Genomic DNA, 6,000 nt, shown 5'->3' with positions numbered 1-6,000 from the left:
GGAATACAGGACGGCCAGTGAAAGACTGCGGGGATACACCGCGGGACCGAGGGACAGGTAGGTGGCTGTTTTTTAAAAGTCAGCGGCTACAGTTTTTGTAGCTGCTGACTTATTTCTTTTGACAGGGTGAGTGGAACTCCGCTTTAATGACATTTTTCTACTTTCTCTTATTGTTCCAAAATCTAACAAAAGTTTTTGGTGAACTGACTCCACAAACTTTGCACTTTTCCAAGTGCTTCTGTCTTGCTCCTGGTCAAGTACTCCCAGCTTAAACAATGTTCTCAAGGCCTTAGCTTCTCATTGATTCCAGGTTTAACCCATAGAATCCCATCCAACACCTGAGGCCCATAGCAATGAGGTGCTCGGACAGCGGGCATGTGTGACCGCGGAAACTTCCTGATCATTGCCACTGATGGACTATCACTAAACCACCACTCAATCCCAATCCAAACCAGGTGCTGAGCAAACTGTTGGCACTATATAAATCCGGTATAATAATAATAATAATAATAATAAAAGGTGCTAATCTCCTAGGGTATTGGCTGTGCACTTATATCTGCCAGAGACCTTACTACCAGTCCAGCATATTTAACAGCAGCATCACTCACCAGACCTGGCTGCTGAAAGGATTCTATCCAGACAAGCTTCTAAAATGCTGATTGTCTTCATGTCAACTACATTGTTTATTTTAATGCCTTTTTACCTAGCAATGTTATTGTTATACAAAACAAAGAATGGCTTAGGCCTTAAAAGTCACAGTCCAAAAGTCCAAAAAGTATTACATAACTGAGTCCCAAAAATATTGTAATATATATCTCAAAAGATGAAAATAGTTTTATGTAACTAGACCAGTCCATCAGGGGTCTTAGGAGGAGTGCTCACAGTTCTGTAATGAGAGGAGTACTCCTTGGCCATTTCTCTTCCCTGCTGCAGGCTTGAAGGCTCCTTATGTGCCCCCAAAGAGGAACACACGCTTGAATCACAACCACTGCATCTCCTGGGTGGGAGTTCTTTCTAAAGAACATGGGGTGGTTCTTCCCCCTGGCAGGCAAGAAGGTGGGTGGGATCAGCTGACAGGAAGTAACCGTCCATAACACACAGGAAATGGCATTGATTTACTAAAAAAGAAGAGACTATGCACTTAGAAAAGGAATAAAGTGAAGCTATGATCACTTTTAAATTAGGAGGATTTTTTCCGGCACATATAGCTCCATCTTTTACACTAAGCTAACCTTTCCTAGCAGAATTCTGATGATTTGTTAACTGTAGATGTAAGAATTGTTAAGTACCCAATTGCTTGAGGTGATTGCAGCCATATGTAACTGTTAGGTCTTCCAGAGCCTACAATTCCTGACCCGGAGAAACGGCAAGAAACAAGAGGAAGTCCCTCTAAAGTAAAAGAAATTCTCTCTTCGTCATCACATGAAGAAGTGTCCTCACTGAAAGCTTTCCTTATTCGCTACCAAGCCGACTCAAAACGCTCGTCAGCAAAACACTGGTTATATGCACCATTCCCTGCAGACCCTTGGGATCCCTGACTTCATCCCTGAACCCTTTCCCCTCCTAGTCCTTCTTTCTCTCTTCCTCCCCTCTTCTGTTTCTTCTCTGTTGAAAGGGATAGTTCACCTTTACCAAAAAGCTGCCAATGCAGATAAGGGGAGTTTGTAGATAAAAATAAACTGTATAGCTCTGACTAAAATTGAATAATGCCCTTGCTATAGGTGTAGGCCATTTGCATACCTCCTGAATAGGGTTGCCACCTCATCCCTTTAAAACCAAACACATTAATTACACAGGTTCTGTAGCTGATTAAGGTGTTAGATAAACTCCATTGGTGCCTTATCTACATTAAATTAGCCTCAGAACCTGTGTAATTAATATGTGTTCAGTTTTAAAGGGATGTGGTGGCAACCCTACCCCTGAAGCCTGACTGGGAAACTCCAAGGGCATTGCTAGGTGAGGCCTAGTCATTACCTTGTAAACCTCCACCATCACAGGAGTGAGCTCTCAGATACTGAGCTTAAAGCTACTGTATCAGGGGAGAAAAAGAGCATGTGAGGGGCTTTGATTCAGAGAAAGAGCTCACTCATGTGATGGTGGAGGTGAACTGTAATGACTAGGCCTCACTTAGCAATGTCCTAGCAATGTCCTGGGAGTATTCCAGTCAGGCTTCATGGGGCACATAAATGCATTACGCCTATAGAAAGGCTATTATTCAACTTTAGTCAGAGACACACAGTTTGTTATTATCCACAGACACCCCTTATCTGCATAGGCAGGTTTCTGGTAAAGGTGAACTAACACTTTAACTGTAGGTGGTATGGGTTATCATCTTAGCTATTTAATAATCCTGTGAATTTTTTATTCATGGCCAAAGGCAGACTGACAACTCATGGGGCCCCCGGGCAATAGGGGATCATGGGGCCCCTGTGTCCTTGCCCAAACTTAAAAAAGCCTATGAAAAAGGTACCAGGGGCATCTCATGGGGCCCCCTACTAACCCCGGGCCCTCGGGCAGTGCCCGAGTTTCCAAATGGTCAGTCTACCCCTGTTCATGGCTGACCGCACATATACTCCTGCTACTTATGCTTATACCATTCAGCTCTTAAGCAGGTCCTTTTTGATCTTGAGTTTCCGTCAATGTCTGAAAGCCTACCTATGTCGAGCAACATTGAACACTTCTTTACCTGGTGTTTATTACATGTGTTAATCTTTGTTATCAATCTGACCTTTAAAACTGAGCAGTTGTTCTATACACTTGTAACCCATATGTCTATCAGCTATTGTAATTTGACTAGAATCCAATAAACATTTTGAACAAGAAAGATTTCCTTATTCTTCCTTCTCCTGACAACTTTTGAACTTTCCTTATCTTTTAGTGAAAGACAACTAGACCCAATAATTCTGTAGTATTACTCCCTTGAGGGTTGCTAAGAGATTTGGGTCCCCCTATAGTCCTGCACAACCAGGCAATCTGCATTCTCCACACAAGCTTGCATTCAAAGTCAGAAATCAGTCCTTGAGCTTTTATTTTGTTTTTTATTAAGGGGATTTAGAACTGGGATAGGGTAAAGGGGGTAATGGATGCTCGAGGGAATCAACAACTGAGGACAAACTTCCTAGAACTATTCACAAGTGTTTCCTAGATTGTAAGCTCGAAAGAGCAGGGCCCTCGATCCCCTCATGTTTTGCATTGTATTGGTATTGTTCTGTCACATGTTCTGTCCCCTTTTGTAATGTACAGCGCTGAGCGAACTATTGGCGCTTTAAAAATACTGTATAATAATAATAAAGTGTCTCTTCTGTTGGAGAGCTAGCCAGCATCTCTTTGATGTACCATCTCAGACCCTAGATTAAATTCTCCTCTTTACCCAGCAATCGGGAGGTTTTCCTAAGCAGAGGATCCCCTTTAAATGGGTGAACAGTCAATAGTAGAGGGCTAATCTGGTTTCCCACCAGATTGCTGCTCCCTCCTATCTGCCAAGGGGGTGCAGGTGTACTCACTCTCCTCTCCTGTACTGCTTGCAGGTTGGCTGCTGCTACCAGGCCTATCATTTGGGCTGATCCTTCCCTGCCACACAGGTTGTCCTCTCTCAGGGGGCCAGTGAGTGCCAAGTTTTCCTCCTTTCCAGCTCCAGGCTCGCAGGCAGGCCCCATCCCACTTGACCTACTGGTAGCCTCCTTCCTCACAGACTCACATCTTCCTCTCAACTCCCCCCACTCCACACTCCTGCTACTGAGCAGGCTCCAACACTTTTATGGAAGTCCAAGCCCCTTGCCAAATCTTCTGTTGGGGATTGGCTGCAGTCCTTCGAGAATGCAGCCAGCCACTCCCACCCACTGCCTCTAAGGCATTCCTCCAAAAGCCTCAGAGCAGGGGGAAATTCTTTAGGGGCTGGCCTGCAGAACCTCTCAGCCCTAACCACAATTTGAGTCCCCTCTGGCTATTACACCTGTGCTGCTACTCAGCTCCTGCAGAACCATTAGGATCTAGCCTCCCTAGCTAAACCAAGAGGGTGCCACAATTCTCTTTTTCAGGGACAGAAATAAAAACCTGACAAATGTTCTTAAACATCAATGCTCTATCAAAAAATTATTAATTAAAACAATGCTGGCTTTAAATTCACTTTAAACTGCTGATTTCAGTCCTCCCTCCCCCACACCCAAGGTTGCCATGACTGGCTATGCATGCACAGCTCAGTGTTGTCTCGGCACGATTCTGTGCCAAGACAAAGTAACTCCCATGATCATGCACAGGAGTTAGGGTCACCACCTGTATGGGATTTACCTGGACAGTTTGGGTTTTGAATCATGCGTCCGGGTTTCAAACAATCTGAAACCTGGACACATTATTCAAAGTGTACTTTGGCTCATTGGCTCTCTTAACCTCCCTAGCGGTATGATTCCTTCCGATTTTTTGTGCTGAAAGCGGTACCATTTTTTCGCATGGAAATAGTTTTTTATTGTAGGCTGTAATTTTTAGGAAAATTTCCCCGCAAATCATTATCACTCAATTCTGCAAGTGGCTCTGATTTACTATCGCTGTTCTCTAGCCGGTTTAAAACCGCTTTTGACGTAAAGGGACGCTTTTTGGACGCCATGGACTTTTCTAAGTTTCCAGGCAGAAAGAACAGACAAAATGCAGGCAGGGCACAGGACAAAGCACTAGGGACAATATGTATGTGAAATGGGATGAAACAGCAATGTTTTACTATTTAAAATTGAAAAAAAAAAAATGACATTTTTAAATTTTTTAAATTTCCCGCCGGCGCCGGCGCCCGTACGTCCCGACGTCACGGGGACGCCGGCATCGGCCGGAGGAGATGGCCGGGGACGCTGCAGGGGACACATCGTGGGAACGAAGGACAAGGTAAGTGCTGCAGGGACCCCCAGAGCAGCGCCGCATGGTAAGCCCGAGTGTAGCTCGGGGTTACCGCTTGTGGTATAGAAATTCTACCCCGAGCTACACTCGGGAAAACCGCCAGGGAGGTTAATAACTGAGTACCACAACCGCCAAGTGCATAGGTGTGTGCATGGGATGGGCCTAGGTTGCAAACGGGGGCTGGTTGCAGTTGTCTAAGCTGAGTGTCTGTGACATTCTCTCTCACACTACCCAGAGCCAGCGTAGTTGACCCCCTGCACAGATGGGAGAGATGAGAGGGTGTAGTAGCAATATTTGGAAATTCAGGCAAAACTCAGGACTTCGGACATCTAAAGGAAGCAACTAATTTATTAAAAACAGCACTGTAGTGACCCAGCAGACAGCGAGCCACTTTCATCTGCTAAGTGAGTTGTAGAAAACTTCTTACAAGTGTATATACCAGGGCTTGAAATTTCCACTCGCCTGCTCACCAATGGCGAGTGGAAATTATGGTGGGGGCGAGTGTATCCCCCAGGGACGTCTTGCTGAGCAGGCTCGGAGCTTAGGCCGGATCTGTCATTGGCACTGGGAGCCGTCAGACTGCTCAATAGCTGAGCGCAGTGAAAGCAAAGCAAGGAGTGTGTGCTGTGCTCTCTGCCTCCCCCTAGAGTGCAGTTCCCAGATCTGTGAGTGAACAACGAAGTACTGCAACTTTTTATGGGGGGGTGGTGGTGTGTGTATGTGTGTGTGTCTGTGTATGCATGTACAATTGTATATGTGTCTGTGTGTATGTACATGTGTCTGTGTGTATGTACATGTGCGTATCTGTACATGTGTCTGTGTGTATGTACATGTGTCTTTGTGTGTTTACATGTGTCTGTGTGAATGTACGTGTGTGTGTGTGTATGTATGTACGTACATGTGTATGTGTGTACATGTGTCTGTGTATGTATGTACATGTGTCTGTGTGTGTACCTGTGTCTGTGTGTGTGTGTGTATTTCTGTGTATGTTCATGTATCTGTGTGTAAACATGTCTGTACGTGCCTGTGTGTGTATACATGTGTCTGTATGTGTGTGTGTGTATGTACATGTCTGTGTGTGTGTGTGTGTGTGTGTGTGTACATGTGTCTCTGTTTGTG

Source organism: Staurois parvus, unplaced genomic scaffold (assembly GCF_062004578.1).
Source record: "Staurois parvus isolate SC_StPar_1 unplaced genomic scaffold, SC_StPar_1.0 ptg000686l, whole genome shotgun sequence".
NCBI classification, from domain to species: Eukaryota; Metazoa; Chordata; class Amphibia; order Anura; family Ranidae; genus Staurois; species Staurois parvus.
The sequence above is the reverse complement of the archived record's forward strand: the minus strand, read 5'-3'. Positions refer to the sequence as shown.